Raw genomic sequence first — 20,920 nt, forward strand, 5'->3', positions numbered from 1 at the left:
CCTCAGCCCCTTGGAGAAATCTGTATATAACCGATATGGGTTTTGGGACTCTCCCCAGTAATATCCACAGATTCTCTAAACTTTCCTCATCCCTGGGATATCTCCTCTTCCACCCCTCTTTATCCATAAAATGTTTTAATTGCATATATGCAAATCTCCCTCCCTCTGAGATCCCATATCGGGCACTCACCTCTTCAAAGCTCATTGTTCCACTCCCATGCAGCACATCCCTGAATTTCGCCACTTCCTTCTGCTCCCATCTTGCAAATACTACATTTTCCCTGCCTGCCACGAACTTGGGTTCCCACCTTATGGATGCCATAGACGATACTCCTGTCCACCCCCACCGTTTCCTTATTTTCCCCCACAATTCTAATAAGTGCAATAGATATGGACTCTTATCCCCCTGCTGCCCTTTCCCTATAAATTCCGTCATCCACAGTAGTGATCTCAAGCTTCTTTGTGGCCAGTATGACTGTTCCACCTGGACCGCCGGTTTCTCTAACCCCCTTTCCCAATCTAAAACCATCTTCATTTGACCTCCCCAGTAATATCACTCAAGATTTGGGACCGCTCTCCCTCCCCTCCCCACTTCGCCCCATAGAATTCTTTGCGCCAGTCGCGGTTTCTTAATTCCCCATATAAATTTCATTAAGGAGCTTTGTAGCCTCCTAAGAAATGGCTTTGGTACCGCTATAGGCATTGCTTGAAATAAAAACATTATGCACGGGAGCACATAGCGAATGCTACATACCTGTAGAAGGTATTCTCCGAGGACAGCAGGCTGATTGTTCTCACTGATGGGTGACGTCCACGGCAGCCCCCTCCAATCGGAAACTTCACTAGCAAAGGCCTTTGCTAGCCCTCGCGCGCCCATGCGCGACCGTCTTCCCGCCCGAACCGGCCCGTGTTCGTCAGTCCCGTATGTAGCAAGACAAAGACAAGGGAAAACACAACTCCAAAGGGGAGGCAGGCGGGTATGTGAGAACAATCAGCCTGCTGTCCTCAGAGAATACCTTCTACAGGTATGTAGCATTTGCTTTCTCCGAGGACAAGCAGGCTGCTTGTTCTCACTGATGGGGTATCCCTAGCCCCCAGGCTCACTCAAAACAACAAACATGGTCAATTGGGCCTCGCAACGGCGAGGACGTAACTGAGATTGACCTAACAATTTATCCAACTAACTGAGAGTGTAGCCTGGAACAGAATAAACATGGGCCTAGAGGGGTGGAGTTGGATTCTAAACCCCGAACAGATTCTGAAGCACTGACTGCCCGAACCAACTGTCGCGTCGGGTATCCTGCTGCAGGCAGTAATGAGATGTGAATGTGTGGACAGATGACCACGTCGCAGCCTTGCAAATCTCTTCAATAGTGGCTGACTTCGTGGGCCACTGACGCTGCCATGGCTCTAACACTATGAGCCATGACATGACCCTCAAGAGCCAGCCCAGCCTGGGCGTAAGTGAAATGCAATCTGTTAGCCAATTTGAAATGGTGCGTTTCCCCACAGCCACTCCCCTCCTGTTGGGATCAAAAGAAACAAACAATTGGGCGGACTGTCTGTTGGGCTGTGTCCGCTCCAGATAGAAGGCCAATGCTCTTTTGCAGTCCAATGTGTGCAGCTCACGTTCAGCAGGGCACGAATGCGGACGGGGAAAGAATGTTGGCAAGACAATTGACTGGTTCAGATGGAACGCCGACACTACCTTCGGCAAGAACTTAGGGTGAGTGTGGAGGACTACTCTATTATGATGAAATCTGGTGTAAGGGGCCTGGGCTACCAGGGCCTGAAGCTCACTGACTCTACGAGCTGAAGTAACTGCCACCAAGAAAATGACCTTCCAGGTCAAGTACTTCAGATGGCAGGAGTTCAGTGGCTCAAAAGGAGGTTTCATCAGCTGGGTGAGAACGACATTGAGATCCCATGACACTGTAGGAGGTTTGACGGGGGGCTTTGACAAAAGCAAACCTCTCATGAAGCGAACAACTAAAGGCTGTCCTGAGATCGGCTTACCTTCCACACGGTAATGGTATGCACTGATTGCGCTAAGGTGAACCCTTACAGAGTTGGTCTTGAGACCAGACTCAGACGGGTGCAGAAGGTATTCAAGCAGGGTCTGTGTAGGACAGGAGCGAGGATCTAAGGCCTTGCTGTCACACCAGACGGCAAACCTCCTCCATAAGAAGAAGTAACTCCTCTTAGTGGAATCTTTTCTGGAAGCAAGCAAGACACGGGAGACACCCTCCGACAGACCCAAAGAGGCAAAGTCTACGCTCTCAACATCCAGGCCGTGAGAGCCAGAGACTGGAGGTCGGGATGCAGAAGCACCCCTTCGTTCTGGGTGATGAGGGTCGAAAAACACTCCAATCTCCACGGTTCTTCGGAGGACAACTCCAGAAGAAGAGGGAACCAGATCTGACGCGGCCAAAAAGGAGCAATCAGAATCATGGTGCCTCGGTCTTGCTTGAGTTTCAACAAAGTCTTTCCCACCAGAGGTAAGAGAGGATAAGCATACAGCAGGCCTTCCCCCCAATCCAGGAGGAAGGCATCCGATGCCAGTCGGCCGTGGGCCTGAAGTCTAGAACAGAACTGAGGGACCTTGTGGTTGGCTCGAGATGCAAAAAGATCTACCAAGGGGGTGCCCCACACCTGGAAGATCCGGCACACTACTCTGGAGTTGAGCGACCACTCGTGAGGTTGCATAATCCTGCTCAACCTGTCGGCCAGACTGTTGTTTACGCCTGCCAGATATGTGGCTTGGAGCAACATGCCATAACGGCGAGCCTACAGCCACATGCTGACGGCTTCCTGACACAGGGGGTGAGATCCGGTGCCCCCTGCTTGTTGATGTAATACATGGCAATCTGGTTGTCTGTCTGAATTTGGATAATTTGGTGGGACAGCCGATCTCTGAAAGCCTTCAGAGCGTTCCAGACCGCTCGTAACTCCAGGAGATTGATCGGCAGATCGCGTTCCTGGGAGGACCAGCTTCCCTGGGTGTGAAGCCCATTGACATGAGCTCCCCACCCCAGGAGAGACGCATCCGTAGTCAGCACCTTTTGTGGCTGAGGAATTTGGAAAGGGCGTCCCAGAGTCAAATTGGACCAAATCGTCCACCGGTACAGGGATTTGAGAAAACTCGTGGACAGGTGGATCACGTCCTCTAGATCCCCAGCAGCCTGAAACCACTGGGAAGCTAGGATCCATTGAGCAGATCGCATGTGAATAAGAGCCATGGGAGTCACATCAACTGTGGAGGCCATGTGGCCAAGCAATCTCAACATCTGCCGAGCTGTGATCTGCTGGGACGCTCGTACCCGGGAGACGAGGGACAGCAGATTGTTGGCCCTTGTCTCCGGAAGATAGGCACGAGCCGTCCAAGAATCCAGCAGAGCTCCTATGAATTCGAGTCTCTGTACTGGGAGAAGATGGGACTTTGGGTAATTTATCACAAACCCCAGTAGCTCCAGGAGGCGAATAGTCATCTGCATGGACTGTAGAGCTCCTGCCTCGGAATTGTTCTTCACCAGCCAATCGTCGAGATAAGGGAACACGTGCACTCCCAGCCTGCAAAGCGCTGCTGCTACTACAGCCAGGCATTTCGTGAACACTCTGGGTGCAGAGGCGAGCCCAAAGGGTAGCACACAGTACTGGAAGTGACGTGTGCCCAGACAAAATCGCAGATACTGCCTGTGAGCTGGCAATATCGGGATGTGCGTGTAGGCGTCCTTCAAGTCCAGAGAGCATAGCAAATCTTGTTCCTGAATCATGGGAAGAAGGGTGCCCAGGGAAAGCATCCTGAACTTTCCTTGACCAGATATTTGTTCAGGGCCCTTAGGTCTAGGACGGGACGCATCCCCCCTGTTTTCTTTTCCACAAGGAAGTACCTGGAATAGAATCCCAGCCCTTCTTGCCCAGATGGCACGGGCTCGACCGCATTGGCGCTGAGAAGGGCGGAGAGTTCCTCTGCAAGTACCTGCTTGTGCTGGAAGCTGTAGGACTGAGCTCCCGGTGGGCAATTTGGAGGCTTTGAGGCCAAATTGAGGGTGTACCCTTGCCAGACTATTTGAAGAACCCAACGGACGGAGGTTATAAGAGGCCACCTTTGGTGAAAAACTTTCAACCTCCCCCCGACCGGCAGATCGCCCGGCACGGACACGCTGATGTTGGCTATGCTCTGCTGGAGCCAGTCAAAAGCTCGTCCCCTGCTTTTGCTGGGGAGCCATGGGGCCTTGCTGAGATGCATGCTGCTGACGAGAGCAAGCGCGCTGGGGCTTAGCCTGGGCCGCAGGCTGGCGAGAGGGAGGATTGTACCTACGCTTACCAGAAGAGTAGGGAGCAGCCCTCCGTCCCCCATAAAACGTCTACCTGATGAGGTAGATGCTGAAGGCTGCCGGCGGGAGAATTTGTCGAAAGCGTTATCCCGCTGGTGGAGCTGTTCTACCACCTGTTCGACCTTTTCTCCAAAAATGTTGTCCGCTCGGCAAGGGGAGTCCGCAATCCGCTGCTGGATCCTATTCTCCAGGTCGGAGGCACGCAGCCATGAGAGTCTGCGCATCACCACACCTTGAGCAGCGGCCCTGGATGCAACATCAAAGGTATCATATACCCCTCTGGCCAGGAATTTTCTGCACGCCTTCAGCTGCCTGACCACCTCCTGAAACGGCTTGGCTTGCTCAGAAGGGAGCTTGTCCACCAAACCCGCCAACTGTTGCACATTGTTCCGCATATGGATGCTCGTATAGAGCTGGTAGGACTGAATCTTGGCCACGAGCATAGAGGAATGATAGGCCTTCCTCCCAAAGGAGTCTAAGGTTCTGGAGTCTCTGCCCGGGGGCGCCGAAGCATGCTCTCTAGAACTCTTAGCCTTCTTTAGGGCCAGATCCACCACACCAGAGTCGTGAGGCAACTGAGTGCGCATCAGCTCTGGGTCCCCATGGATCTGATACTGGGATTCGATCTTCTTGGGAATGTGGGGATTAGTTAGTGGCTTGGTCCAGTTCACCACCAATGTCTTTTTTAGGACATGATGCATGGGTACTGTGGACGCTTCCTTAGGTGGAGAAGGATAGTCCAAGAGCTCAAACATCTCAGCCCTGGGCTCATCCTCCACGACCACCGGGAAGGGGATGGCCGTAGACATCTCCCGGACAAAGGCCGCGAAAGACAGACTCTCGGGAGGAGAAAGCTGCCTTTCAGGGGAGGGAGTAGGATCAGAAGGAAGGCTATCAGACTCCTCGTCAGAGAAATATCTGATGTCCTCCTCCTCCTCCCACGAGGCCTCACCATCGGTATCAGACACAAGTTCACGGACCTGCGTCTGAAGCCGTGCCCGACTCGACTCCGTGGGAACACGGCCACGGTAGGAGCGTCGAGAGGTGGACTCCCTCGCCAGCACCGGCGAAACTCCCTCCGCTGACGTCGTCGGGGAGTCTGCCTGGGAGGCGGCCGTAGCCGGTACCGCAAGCGGTACTGATACCGGAGACCTCACCTTGGGCAAAGGGCCAGCCGTCGCCTCACCCGATGGTACCGGTGGCGCAAGCACCCCTGGTACCGGAGAAGAGCGCAACAGCTCTCCCAGAATCTCTGGAAGAACGGCCCGGAGACTCTCGTGCAGAGCGGCTGTGGAGAAAGGCTGAGAAACAGATGCAGGCGTCGAGGTCAGAGTCTGTTCCGGGCATGGAGACGGTTACGGGCTGTCCAAGGGGGAGCGCATCGACACCTCCTGAATAGAGGGTGAGCGGTCCTCTCTGTGCCGATGCCTACTGGGTGCCGACTCCCTCGGCGACCCAGAGCTCTCGGTACCGAGACGGGAAGGAGACCGGTGTCTATGCTTCTTTGACTTCTTCAAGCGAAGCATGTCACTGGAGCTTCCCGGTACCGACGAGGACGTAGAATCAAACCGTCGCTTCCTCGAAGAAGATCGATCTCGGGGGGGGGGGGGGGGGGGGGGTGGGGGCTGTACCGCAGGAGCCCTCAGGGCAGGAGGAGACCCACCTGAAGGCTCACCGCCACCAGCAGGGGAATGGACAGCCCTCACCTGCACTCCAGACGAAGCACCGTCCGACGACTTCAGCAACAGCGGAGGTCCCGGTACCACCGATGTCGACGCAGCCTTTCGATGTCTCGGTACCGAAGATGCAGGAGGTAGAAGCCTCGATGCAGTCGATGCCGATGCAGAGGTCGAAGACTTCGATGCTGTCGACGTTGATGCACTCGACGAGTCCCATGCTGTTGTCGTCGAAGAGCCCGAGAACAACGCGTTTCACTGGGCCAATCTCGCTACATGAGTCCTCTTTTTCAAAAGAGCACAAAGACTGCAGGCCTGCGGGCGGTGCCCAGCCCCCAGACACTTAACACACGAAGCGTGCCTATCAGTGAGTGAGATTACCCGGGCGCACTGGGTGCACTTCTTGAAGCCGCTGGAAGACTTCAATGACATGGGTGGAAAAATCACGCCGGCGAAATCAAAATTCGCGATGATGACGAAAGGCACCAAAAAGAAGGGAGAAAAAACCCGTACCGAGGCCAAATAGGCCGGTCCCGAAAGCGAAAGGAAACTTACGCGGGGAAAAAGCTGGAAACACGGGAAAGGGGTAAAGACCGGATCGGTCTCTTTTTTTTTTTTTAAAGCGAAAATCGCGAAGACGTGCGAGGTCAACTAGAGGGGCACGAAACGGCGGCAAAACACGACCGTCCCGAGCGAGGACAAAAGAAGACTGACGAACACGAGCCGGTTCGGGCAGGAAGACGGTCGTGTATGCGCGGAGCGCATGGGCGCACGAGGGCTAGCAAAGGCCTTTGCAAGTGAAGTTTCCAATTGGAGGGGGCTGCCGTGGACGTCACCCATCAGTGAGAACAAGCAGCCTGCTTGTCCTTGGAGAATCATTTTAATCACCGCCATTCTCCCACACCAGGACAGCCACTTATTTTTCCATCTCAACAAATCATTTCTAATCTGCTCCTGCAAACGGCCGTAATTAAGTTGAAATACTCTAAGTTCCCTGGTATCTGTATCCCTAAATATCTAAGTTTATTTGGCGTCCACTTAAATTCATACCTCTCCCTCACGATTGACTCTTCCTCTTTATGCAACGATATTCCCATGATCTCACTTTTTTCCGTGTTTATTTTCAACCCTGCATGTCTACCATACTCTTCAAAGATCCCTTGAATCACCGATAGCATCTCCCCCGGGTTCTTCATATACAACAACATATCATCCACAAATAACGCTATACGGTGTTCTCTCTCCCCTCTCCTCATCCCTTTCAGCCCCAGATGCTCCCGTATCTTTTCTGCTAGCGGCTCTATGTATAAGGCGAACAAAAGTGGGGACAGCGGGCACCCTTGTCTAGTCCCCCTACTTATTGGGAAAAAGGAAGAATAACCCCCATTAATATTCAAGCAAGCTCTCGGGCTCCTATATACAGCCTCAAATCCATAAACTAAAGTTTCCTCCCAGCCCTATCCTACCCAACACCTCCTGCAAAAACCCCCAGTTTACCCTATCGAACGCCTTTTCCGTGTCCTTCGATAATATTGCCATTCCCCCTTCAGTCTTTTGAGCTTCCCATAACAAATGCAGCGTCCTCCTAATATTATCCCCCACTTGTCTCCCTGGGAAAAATCACGCTTGATCCATATGGATCAATTTCGGTAACAGTCTATTCAATCTATTTGCTAACACTTTAGCTATAATTTTGGCATCTACATTTATTAGGGAGATGGGTCTGTAAGACCCGCACCTAGTCTGATCCTTTCCCGGTTTGGGTATGACTACCACTCCCGCCTCCATCATGGAACCTGGAAGCTCCTCGCCTTCCAGGACTCCATTACCCACCCTCATTAACACAGGACTTACCAAGCTCTCAAAATACTTATAAAACCGGGCCGTATATCCGTCCAGCCCTGGGGCCTTTCCATTAGGAAGGTTTTTAATAACCCCCTGTATTTCTCCTAGTCCTACAGGCTCCCCTATCCTCTGACTCTCCTACCCGCTTAATTTTCGCAGGGGGATCTGGTTTAGGTACCGAGCTATATCCTCCCGCTGTTCCTTATTATACTTTAAAAATCCTTCTTCAATGTCCTGATCGGTATACCGCCACCCTCCCTTCTCATCTCTTATTCTCTGTATCGTTGACTTGCCCCTCCTAGCCCTCAAACATCTGGCCAGCATCGCACTTGATTTGTTAGCAAATTCAAAATATTGCTGACGCATGCGCGTTCTCATGTATTCAATCTTCTCCATCTGTGCCTGGTCCATCTCCCCCCCTGGTCTTTTTCAGTTCAGCCCATACCCTTGCCGAAGGATTTCTCTGGTGGGTCTTTTCTAACTTATTCATTCTCAACAACATCATCGCCTGTCCCTTCTCTCTTTTCTTCCTCGCTCCCCATTTGATCAATACTCCCCTCACCACTACCTTCATTGCATCCCACAAGATCCCATCCCTCACTTCCCCTGTGTCGTTGATTTTCCAATATTCCTGTATAATGGCCTGCACCTCCTCCCTCACCTGCTCCTCCCCCAAGAGAGATTCATTCAATTTCCAGATTGTGTTTCTCTTCCCGTAGCCCCATCCCTGCAAGATAAGCCATACTGGCGTATGATCAGAAATGTGTATAGATTCTATTTCTGCCTCTGTTATCATCTGCACCCCATTGCGATGCACCCACAACCTGTCTATTCTCGTATAGGAGCTAGCTGCATGGAAGTAAAAGGTGTATCCCCACTACATGCCATGTACCATCCTCCAACTATCCACCAACTCCATCTGTCGTAAGAATCTCTGAAGTGCCTTTCTCCCCGAGCTTGATTGATATCGTCCACCCCCTACCGAGTGGTCTAACCGCGCATCTGGGGCTATATTGAGATCCCCTCCCATAATCACCTGTCCCCTTATGAATCCTTGGATCTCATCCCACAGAGTCTGGAAAAACTCCCCATGTCCCGTGTTGGGGGCGTAGATGTTGATCAGAGTTAATCTCCCTTCCCTGTATCCGGCCCCTTAAGGCCACACATCTCCCTGTTGTAACTTTGAATTCCTTTTCTATTATCCCCCCGCTTGTCTATCAATATGGCCACTCCCCCCACCCTCCTCCCCCCTGTAGCTTGGTGCGTCACTACCTCTTTATACCTGTTCCCTCTGAGCAGATAACCATCCCTGGGTCTTAAGTGAGTCTCCTGTAACATCACCATCTCCCATCGCAACCTGTTTAGTTCTTTCATTACCCCTGCTCTTTTCCCTGGGTTATTGAGCCCATTGACATTCCAGGATCCTAACCTCATTCCTTTCCCCTTCCCCCTCCCCCCTCCAAAAATGCCCCCCTTATTTCCCTGTCTTTCCCTCCCTCCCTCCCCTTTCCTTTCTCCGGACACTTCTTTGTCCGACAATTAGAAAGGTCGCTCCGTTCTTACCCCCTGGGCCCCCATACCCCCCACTCCTCTGTCTCCCCCTCCCTTTTAACTCCTTGGATACGTGTCTCGCCTCCCATCCCTCCCCCTCAGAACTTCCCCAGCCCTGAATCAAATCAACACCAACCATTTAACCCAAACATAAGTCCTATCATACATTTCCAGTCTATCTTCTCTCTTGTTCCTTTAGAGTTTCAGGAGGCGCTTTTGTCAGATTTCTTCCCTCTGTTGGTCACCATCTGCTATGCCGAGTCTGCTCTTGGCTCCTCATTCTCCGGCGGCTGTTTCTCCCACTCTGGTAGTCCCTTTACTTTTTATTTTTGTTACATTTGTACCCCGCACTTTCCCACTTATAGCAGGCTCAATGCGGCTTACATGGGGCAATGGAGAGTTAAGTGACTTGCCCAGAGTCACAAGGAGCTGCCTGTGCCTGAAGTGGGAATCGAACTCAGTTCCTCAGGACCAAAGTCCACCACCCTAAACACTAGGCCACTCCTCCATCCCTTACATCCCAGCATTCGCAGCGCCTCCCATGCTTCTGTAGGTGTCTTCACCTTTCATGACTTTCCCTCAACTGTAAGCCAGATTGCAAAGGGGAAGAGCCAACGGTATCTAATCCCATTAGTTCTCATGTAGCTAGTCACTTCTCCCATTGCTCTTCGATGTTGCAGCGTAATTCCTGCCAAGTCCTGGTATATTCCTATTTTGTAATTTTTCCAGTGAATCACCTTCTGTTGCCTTGCCTTTGTCAAAATCCTCTCTTTAATAGGGAAGTCCAAAAACAGGCTATGATATCTCTCGGGGCTGTTCCCCTTTGAGGGCCTGCACTGTGGTGTACTCGTTGCAAACTAATGGTCCGTTACCCTGCTTCACCCTCGGGGTTTAAGACATATTGACACAGTTCTTGGATCACCACCTCGCAATTGCTGAAAATGTCCAGCTCTGGTATTCCTTTAAACTGTAGATTGTTTCGGCGGGACCTATTTTCCAGGTCCTCCACCTGATCTTTTAACTGCTGGATCTCTATTGCAGTTTTCTGTGACTCTACATGTTTGCTCCGAGCTTCAGCCTGTACTGTTTCCATCTTCTCCTCTAGTTCTTTCACCCAAATCCCCATATCCTTAATCTCCGTCCTGATCTCTCTGAGTGTACACTGGATATCCTTTCGGTATCCTTCCAGGTCTGACTTCAGCTCCTTGAACCATCCCACCACATCAGCTTTGGTGATTTCTTCAGTATTCTCACCCGTCTATCTGTGGGTGTCATCTTCGGAGTCCGAGGGGATCGTAACCATTTTTTCTACGTACTGTGCAGTTCCTGTCACCTCCTGCTTCGCCTTCCCCACCTGGTCTGCTCCGTACCTGAATTTATCCAAACTCTTTTTCGGTGGCATTCTTTATGTCTCTTTCAACCAGGCGTACTTTATTAAAACAGTCTCTGTACTCCTGGTGACAGTGCTCTTTGTCCTTCTTATCGCCCCTTGCAATATAATAACTTATATCCACCTCCGGTGTCGCCTGGAATATTGTCCCCTCAGGTAATAGATTATGATGCAGTTTTAGTGTTTGGTATTCTGTATTCTTCCCACCACACCAGCCCTCTGGAGTTGCTTTATGTTATCCTGTTACCTGCAGTCCAAATTCAACATCCACTCCTAAAGCAATATCTCGACTTCTTCTTTGACTGTGGGGGGGGGGGGGGGGGGGGGGGGGGGTTCCTACCCAGGCAACTTTAGTTCAACTTTTCACTTCAGTTCTCCTTCTCCCCCAGTGCCCTGTGGGGTGTCCTGTCTCTTCTGCCCCCCAGCACTTACAGCTCTCTTCAGAACAGCGTTCTCCCCCCTTCTCCTCCTGCTCTCTTGCTCCACTTCTCAATTCCTTCTCCTCCTGTCTTCTGCAGGGTTCCCCTGCTGCTGCTGTGGGCTTGCTCCACCACGACGGGGGGGGGGGGGGGGGGGGGGGGGGGGTAAACCCACTGGGGATCTGGCTCCCTTTCTCTCTAGCCTCTGCTGCTCCTGCCTCTGCTCTTTCCTTCACCCTGCGTTAGGGGCACCGCAGGAGCTCGCTTTGCTGCTCTCCACCTACCCCCCTTCTCAGTGCTCTCTCTCTGCAACGTGGTTCATCCCGGCAGCCATCTTGAAGCTCGCCACGATGCGGTCACTCTTTCCATTCTCCCTGCTCCGGAGCTTTTTTAATTTCGCCACTCGCTGCCTCGCATTCCCGCTGATGTTACTCTCTTTGGGAGGTGGTCCCGTTTCCGCGGACCTGGGGGCCTCGGTCGGGAGCTCTACGGAGCTAGTCTCACGGCGGCCATGCTGTTTTTCAGCTCCACCGCAAGTCCTCCAAGATACAGTCATTTATTACATCTAGAAATTTTATCTCCCTGGTACTCCCTTGATGTAACATTTATCCAGTCAATATTGGGGTAATTGAAATCACCCATTATTATAGTGTTGCCCAATTCCCCAGCTTTCCTAATTTCTGTAAACATTTCATCTGTTTGTTCTGTCCTGGCGGACAGTAGTACAGCCCTATAAGAATACTCCTTCCCTTCACACATGGAATTTCTATCCATAATGATTTCACGCTGCTATCCGTGTCATATGGAACGTTTATTTTATTTGACTCAATTCCCTCTAACATATAGCGCAACCCCCCCCTCCAATTTGATCCTATCATTGCAATACAATTTCTACCCTGTTAAAATACTGTCCCACTGATTATCCTCTTTCCACCAAGTCTCTGAGATGCCTATTATATCTTCCTCATCATTTAGTGCTATAACTCTCCCATATTATTTTGTAGGCTTCTAGCAGTTGTACACAAGACACTTCAAATTGCGTTTTTTCTTTGGATCTACAAGCTGCTTAGAAGTTGACAGGGGTAATGTACATCCCTCAAGGATATTCCACACCAAACCACGTGTTGCTGGGCGACTGTCGGCTTTTACCCCCATTCTAGTTTAAAAGGTGGCGCCAGCAGTCTGGTTCTATTCCAGTTAAGATGGAGCCCATCTTTTGGAACAGACTGCTCCATTCCCAGAATGTTGCCCAATTCATAGCAAATCTAAATCCCTCATTCCTGCACCATTGTTTCAACCACACATTGAGACTTTGGAGCTCTGCCTGCCTTTTGGGTCCTGAGTGTGGAATGGGGAGCATTTCTAAAAATGCTACCCTGGATGATCTGGACTAGAGACCTGCATGAGAACGGGGTTTGCAGGAATCCCACGGGGACAGAAGCAGTTCTGTGGGAATCCTGTGGTGATGGAAGCAGTTCCTGTGGGGCTCCTGTGGAAGCGTACAGTGCACTTGCACCAGTCTCTCACCTACCAAGTACCAAATTCTTTGAGTGCTGTCTCCTCCTACTTGCTGTAACAGCACAGATGAGTAAAGTCTCCATTAATGAGGTGGTAGACACACAAATTGTGACTGAATTCAAAAAGGTGTGGGATGAATACAGAGGACCTCTAATTAGAAAATGGAAGTTATAAAAAGTATAAACTTAAATGGCTGCATGTGTGTGAAGCTTGCCAGGTGCCCTTGGCCTGGATTGGCCACTGTCGTGGACAGGATGCTGGGCTCGATGGACCCTTGGCATTACTTATGTACTTATAATGTGTCAAGTGACGTTTAGATGGTGACTCCGGCTGTGATGAACCAGGGCCGATACCAGGCAGATTTGTATGGTCCGTGTTTCATACACGGCAATCTGGTTTAGGATGGTCTGGAAAGGGCTTAGACCGCAACTTTAATGGCTGGAACATGAGGACAGTGCTGGACAGAATTTTACTGTGTCCCACAAATGAGAAGATGAATAGGCTGGAGTGGGGGTTGACAGCAACTTCAGTTGGATAATAAAGATAGGGTCAGGTGGACTTCTATGGTTTGTGTTCCACAAACACCAAAGACCATAATTAAGTATATAATATCACATTCATCATTGATTCATAAACTGATAATGAGTGTGACTATTGGGCACATTGGATGGACTGTTCAGGTTTTTATCTGCTGTCACTCTGCGCAGACCTCAGCTCTGACACAAGCATGAGCTTCAGATGTCACCTGACCTACTAGTTCGTGTATGTGGTGACATCTTAGCACATAGTGCTAGTGAATCAGAGACAGTCTTACATGAACGCACCAGAGCGTTCCACGTTCCAACTTCTTTTCCTACCTTGCCTGCAGTGCTGTGGCTCGAACCCAGAGAGAGATTGAGAGAGCCGACCAGAATTTTATTTTAATGCATCATTAAATTCTTTCGGGTTTGAGTGGGGACAGGTTAATTTCTTGCAGGGACAAGTGGGGATGGGTAGAAATCCAAAAGGGACGGGTGAGGACAGGTAACATTTCTGTTCCCGTGCAACTCAGGATTTCAGCTTTCTACCCACAAGCCTAAATTTGGTTTCCAGAGCCTCCCTCCCACACTTTCCTATGTCATTGGTGCTTCCCAACACTATCTAAGATCCTGTCTAGGTGACGTACGAGATCCACCACCTTCGCACCAGGCAGGCAAGTGACCAGACGATCCTCACGTCCACCAGCCACCCAGCTATCTACATGCCTAATCATCAACTGCAACAGCTATTCTAACCATTCTCCCCTGGGCAAAAGTTCTTGGAGACAGCAGTACTACCTACTGCACCAGGGTGATGCTCTGCTTTTAGGAGACCTCCTTCCTCCAAGGCAGGTCATGGGCTGCCAGACTGGAGGTGGGACTTCTCTACAATGTCCCTGTAGGTTTCCTCTGTGTACCTCTCCGTTTCCCTCAGCTCCTCTAACTCTAGCACTGAGAGAACGGACCTGTTCTCTGAGAGCTACGAGCTCTTTGCATCGTGCACAAACATATAACCTGTGATCAACAGGGAGATAATCATACATCTGATACCTATGCAAAAGACTGGATAGCACCCCTCTCGCTGCTGGACTGCTGTCTCCTTCTTAGTATTTTTGATTATTTTCAGTAATATAAAGAAGCCTTTAGCTCATATGGTATATTGTGAGGCATATTTTCAAAGCACTTTGGGAGGCTAAGTTCAATAGGTTTCTATGGAACTTTGGGAGGCTAAGTGCTTTGAAAATGAGCCCCTGTGTGATTTATTTAGTGTTTTCTTCTTGGAAAGTAATGAAATGTAATTAAAACTCTGTAAGAGAACTCTTCCCTTGTTATCCTAATTAGAATAATTGATTATAAATGAAAGTTCTGCTACGGGTAGGCAGGAGTTAGGGTAGGGTGGTAGGATTGAAGACTGAACTAGGCCCTGCAGTGCTTTCTAGAGGCTATCTGTTAATGTTGTAGGCTGTGGCAGAAAGGTAAAATTATGCCTTACCTGATAATTTTCTTGCCTTTAGCCTTAGCAGATGAATCCAGTAACTAGTGTGTGTGAAACCAGTAACTGGTGGGTTGTGTCTGTCTACCAGCTGGTGGAGATAGAGATTACTAACTGAAGTGAGTGATACTGGACGACTAGCTCCTCCATCTGCCAGTATGTCTCATCACAAAGGAGATCTCGGCAACAAACCGGAAACCTTCCTCACCAACTATAAACCACAACAGTCAAAATGGAACTGTAATGCATACCAGTTCTAATATTGACCTTGGTGTCTTCTTTTCTTTTTTTAAACAACCTAAGCAGAAAAGGAACGAAACACATCAGAGAAACAAAAAAAATGTGACGGAAAGAAGGGGAGAAAATGATCAGGTCAGGTAAGACAATTTTTACCTTCCCTTAGCATAGGCAGCAGATGAATCCAGGAACTGGTGGGATGTACCAAAGCAATCCCTAAAGAGGGAGGGAAGCTGTCGCCTCCCGTGACAACACCACCACTCCAAAGGAAGCATCTGATTTGGCAGCCACATCCACTCTATAATGCCAAGAAAAAAAGGCCTAAGTAGCTGCTTGACAGATCCAGGGACAGAACCAACATTTCTGCTCACAAAGCCCTAGTAGAATGGGTATGTAACATCTCTGGCGCAACACGACCACTCAAAAGGTAAGCCAAAGAAATCGAATCCTTGATCCATCTTGCGATATTAACTTCTGAAGCCACATCACCCTGTCAGGCATCCTAAAGAACATACAGGTGATCTGACTGTTGAAACTCATTAGACATTTGAAAATAGAGAAGAACTCGAACATCCAAGAGCTGAGGCTTCCCGAAATCCGTGGGATAATCCTACAGAAGTAAAATATGACCTTCGGTAAAAAGGGAGGTACCGTCCGGAAGGTGACTCCAGACTCTGAAAACCGCAAAAAGGGATACTGACACTATAGGGCTTGGATCGCCAAAACCCTATGCGCCGACACCACGCCACAAAAAATACTGCCTTTAAGGCGAGATTCTTATCAGAAGCCCTCCGCAAGGGAACAAAGGGCACTCCCTGCAATACCCTAAGGGACACAGCCGATGCAACAGAGAACGCAGATAAAGCACACCTTGCAAAAAATGAACCATATCCGGATGAACAGCCAGGGATGAACCAGACACCTGGTCCCTAAAACAGGCCAAAGCCGCAACCTGCACACAAAGCAAATTAGAGGCCAATCCTTTCTGAAACAAGTTTTGCAAAAAGGTCAAGAGCTGAAACACTGATGCCTACAAAGGCGACCACGCACGAGTCTCACACCATGCAACAAAGGTGCGCCAAACATGAGCATACGCTGTCAAAGTAGAATGCTTCCGAGCCTGCAACAATGTAGCTATCACTTCATCCGAGTAACCCTTTTTCCTCAAATGCGCCCGTTCCAGAGCCAGGCCGCAAGACCAAAGCAGCAGGAATCATCTATTTGAACCAGCTCCTAATGAAGAAGACCAGGGCGGAACGGAAGTCAAAAGGGCGGCTCCACCAGAAGCTGAAGTCAACGCTAATTTGGAGCCACCAAAATGACCCATCCTGGGTGCTGCCTAATCCTGAGCAGGACCCGGCTAATGGAGGAAAGGCATACAGAAGCGCTGACTCCGGCCAGGGCTGGAGAAGCGTGTCTAGCCCAGTGGACCCGGACTCCTTCCATCTGCTGAAGAAGGCTGGGCACCTTGGCATTCGCCTGTCGCCATTAGATCCATCTTTGGCATGCCCATTTCTGGCAAATCCGACGAAACACCTCTGTGGACAGCTCCCATTCCGCTGGCTCCAGGATATAATGAATGAGATAATCCGCATGTTTTGTCATGCAATGTGTGCTGCTGACACTGAAGGTGGGCTTCCGCCCACTTGAGGAGGCGACCCGCCTTGGCGGCAAGAGGCTAACTCTGGGTACCGCCCTGACGATTGATGTAAGCCACCACCGTCATTGTGTTGTCCGAAAACACTTGGACCACCCTGTCCGTCAGCAGATCCTGAAATGCCCACAAGGTGTTCAGGACTGCACACAGTTCCAGGCAATTGATCAGCCAAGCTGTTTTCATCACGGTCCAAGTCCCCTGCATATAGCTTTGGAAACAATGAGCCCTCCAACCTGTCAAGCTGGCATCTGTCACCATGACCACCCAGTGCGGCAGCGAAAGCGGCATTCCCTTCAGCAAGTGAAAGTCCTAAAGCTACCAGGCCATACTGTGCCAGGTCTGGGGCAACCACGGAAGATGGCGCCGATAATCCCGAGAGGCTGGCAAACACCTGCACAGCAGCGAGGACTGTAGAGGTCACATGTGTGCACCCTCACCCACGGCAACACCTCCAGGGTCGCCGCCATGGAGCCCAACACCTGCACGTAGTCCCAGGCTCGGGGACTCAAAAACTGCAGAAGGTTGGAAATCTGGGAGTGGAGTCTGTCCCTCCATTATTCTGGCAAGAAGACACAGCCCAGAGCTGATTCGAAGCAAGCTCCCATGTAGTCCAAAGTTTGTGACGGAACTAGACGGCTTTTGGGAATGTTGATCACCCAGCCCAAAGACTGAAGCAGCGCAATGACCCAGTCGGTGGCCCTGCGACTCTCCTGTACAGAATCCGCTTGAATCAACCAGTCATCCAGTTAGGGATGGACTCTGATCCCTTCCTTCTAATAAAAGGCTGCCACGATCACCATAACCTTGGAGAAGGTACGGGGGAACAGTAGCATCCAAAACTAGCGCCTCAGAATAGCAAAGTGCAAAAAGTGCTGATGCAGAGGCCAAAAAGGAATACGGAGATAAGCCTCCCTGAGATCCAACACCGTCAGAAACTCTCCAGACTGCACTGCCGGCACGAAAATGCCAGACCCTCAAGAACTGATTCACTCTGTGGAGATCGAGAATAGGACGAAAGGATCCCCCTTTTCGAGGAATAAATGTAATATTGCCCCACAATAACCTCGAGAGGTGGAACAGGCACCACTGCTCCAACAAGGAGAAGAGTGTAGCCTTGACCACCACCCTTTTGGAGGCGGTAGTGCATTGGTATGAGGTGATGTTGGCTGACCCCTTATATTATACACTTAAGAGTGGACCGGTGCCCCATCATTGGGAAGAGCAGCCTGCAACTCCTGGATGCGTATAGATAGCTACAGGCCATTTATCCCTTTGAAAGGAAGGACATTGCTGAAACTGGGGACACTGAAAACTCATCACAGGACGACCTGGATGGTAACAGTGAGCCTCTCTCAGAAAAGGCCACGCAGGCCCAGTCCACAGAGCTGATCTGGGTTTGTCCTCCAGAAGAGTTGATCCCCGGAGTCCCTCAAATCCTTCACAATCTTAATCCACATCTTCTCCAAAGAGAAGCATTCCACCAAAAGGGCAACCGAGTGAGCCACTACTTGGGTGCCAAATCTGCCGTCCAATTGCGCAGCCACAGCAACCAGCAAGAAGAAATCAACAGTGCCATGTATTTGGCTGAAGTCCGGACCAAGTGATAAACAGTCAGCTAAATAAACCAATCTTGGGGCACACCGGGGTCTCCTTAAATTCCGGGATTTTCTAGATGTTGGGGAATTGTGCTCTTTCGGGGACCTGCGGGAGTCCCATGGGCTATCTCCTACAGATTTCTTTCCCTATCTACAGGTTAAGCACTATATCTCTAGTCAGGGGTGGTTGAGGTGAGACCCTGATGAAACTGAACATATTGAGAACCCATGGGCATCCTTGGGGTTGCTCAGGGGAACTATTACACATTTATTTTATTGCATTTGTATCCCACATTTTCCCACCTATTTGCAGGCTCAATGTGGCTTAATTATGTACTGCTATCGCTTTTTCTCCGAGGACAAGCAGGCTGCTTGTTCTCACATGTGGGTCGACGTCCGTGTCGGCCCAGGATCCGGCATTTTGCAAGCAAAAAAAAAAAAAAAGTTTGCTAGAGCGATCTGATGCATGAACCGCCCATGCACGGATAACTTCCCGCTTGTCGCATGAACGTTCCCGCTCAGTTATTTTTTCTCCATGGTGAGGTGCGGTCTAGATTTTCCCCTGCTCCTCTTTGGCCTGGGAAAGAGTTCTTTGTGTGGCTTTTGCTTTATTTCTTTTCTTTGTTAGAAATTTACAATGTTTAAAAAAAAAAAAAAAAAAAAAAACTTCCCATTGTTTTTCTTTATTTTTTTGCCCCTTTAAAGTTTCCTTTCTTTTTCGACGTGGCCAGTTTAGGCTGCGCGGTCAGGTTGTTCCCTTCTTTTCGTGCCCTTTTTTCTTTTAACAGGCGCAATCGCGTCTTTTGATTTTGCCGAAGTCATTTTTCCTTCCATGCCATCAAAGCCACCCAGCGGCTTCAAACGTTGTACTCAGTGCAACCGGACCATCTCAGGTACTGATATCCACACCTGATGTATCCACTGCCTTGGGCCCGACCATAGCCCAGCCACTTGTAGTCTGTGTCTTTGCATGAAGAAACGGACTCAAGCATCTCGAGAGGCGCAATGAGAGAAGCTTTTTGGGGCTTGGTCCGGTCCTTCGACGTCGACTTTGGTACCGAGGTCGTCGTCGTCGATATTGAGGAATGCATCAACGTCGGGAGCGAAGGTAATTGCTGTGGAGCGACCAACTCTCGTGCTGGGAGCAGTGAGGCATCGAGTGGGTCTCCACCCGTCTCGAGGCCTCCTGTTATGCAGGCCCCCCCCCCCCCCCACCTTTTAGCACAGTGGGTAAAAGGGTAGTCTTTCTTTTCTGCAGGAAATGGCCATAAGTACATAAGTAATGCCATACTGGGAAAAGACCAAGGGTCCATCGAGCCCAGCATCCTGTCCATGACAGCGGCCAATCCAGGCCAAGGGCACCTGGCAAGCTTCCCAAACGTACAAACATTCTATACATGTTATTCCTGGAATTTTGGAGTTTTCCAAGTCCGTTTAGTAGCGGTTTATGGACTTGTCCTTTAGGAAACCGTCCAACCCCTTTTTAAACTCTGCTAAGCTAGCCGCCTTCACCACTTTCTCCGGCAACGAATTCCAGAGTTTAATTACACGTTGGGTGAAGAAAAATTTTCTCCGATTTGTTTTAAATTTACTACACTGTAGTTTCATCGCATGCCCCCTAGTCCTAGTATTTTTGGAAAGTGTGAACAGAAGCTTCACATCCACCTGTTCCACTCCACTCATTATTTTATATACCTCTATCATGTCTCCCCTCAGCCGTCTCTTCTCCAAGCTGTATAGCCCTAGCCTCCTTAGTCTTTCTTCATAGGGAAGTCGTCCCATCCCCGCTATCATTTTAGTTGCCCTTCGCTGCACCTTTTCCAATTCTACTATATCTTTCTTGAGATGCGGAGACCAGAATTGAACACAATACTCAAGGTGCGGTCGCACCATGGAGCGATACAACGGCATTATAACATCCTCACACCTGTTTTCCATACCTTTCCTGATAATACCCAACATTCTATTCGCTTTCTTAGCCGCAGCAGCACACTGAGCAGAAGGTTTCAGTGTGTTATCGACGACGACACCCAGATCCCTTTCTTGGTCCGTAACTCCTAACGTTGAACCTTGCATGACGTAGCTATAATTCGGGTTCTTTTTTCCCACATGCATCACCTTGCACTTGCTCACATTAAACATCATCTGCCATTTAGCCGCCCAGTCTCCCAGTCTCGTAAGGTCCTCTTGTAATTTTTCACAATCCTGTCGCGATTTAACGACTTTGAATAACTTTGTGTCATCAGCAAATTTAATTACCTCGCTAGTTACTCCCATCTCTAAATCATTTATAAATATATTAAAAAGCAGCGGTCCTAGCAAGGACCCGAGGAACCCCACTAACTACCCTTCTCCATTGTGAATACTGCCCATTTAACCCCACTCTCTGTTTCCTATCCTTCAACCAGTTTTTAATCCACAATAGGACATTTCCTCCTATCCCATGACCCTCCAATTTCCTCTGTAATGCCATGTGGCAAGTAAAGCACTTGCCGTGCAGCCAATCTGAAAAGAGGGGGGGGGGTAGGAACACTTACCACCACGCATTGATGTGGTGATAAGAGCTCCTGAGCTAACCCGGTTGTAAACATGCAGTCAGCTTTCTTGTTCCACACGTTAAGACAAAAAAAAAAAAAAAGAGAGCGCACAAGAACCTAGGTTCAAATCCACTCAGAACCCCCCTGC

At 49.9% G+C, this 20,920-nt stretch overlaps 1 protein-coding gene across 1 annotated transcript in view; it reads right to left on the reverse strand.

Annotated features, from left to right (window-relative positions):
- NUDCD2 (NudC domain containing 2) overlaps positions 1-20,920 on the reverse strand; it is an 87,498-nt gene that overhangs the window by 35,410 nt on the left and 31,168 nt on the right. The window lies entirely within an intron of this gene.

This window comes from Microcaecilia unicolor, chromosome 8 (genome assembly GCF_901765095.1).
Source record: "Microcaecilia unicolor chromosome 8, aMicUni1.1, whole genome shotgun sequence".
Lineage (NCBI taxonomy): Eukaryota > Metazoa > Chordata > Amphibia > Gymnophiona > Siphonopidae > Microcaecilia > Microcaecilia unicolor.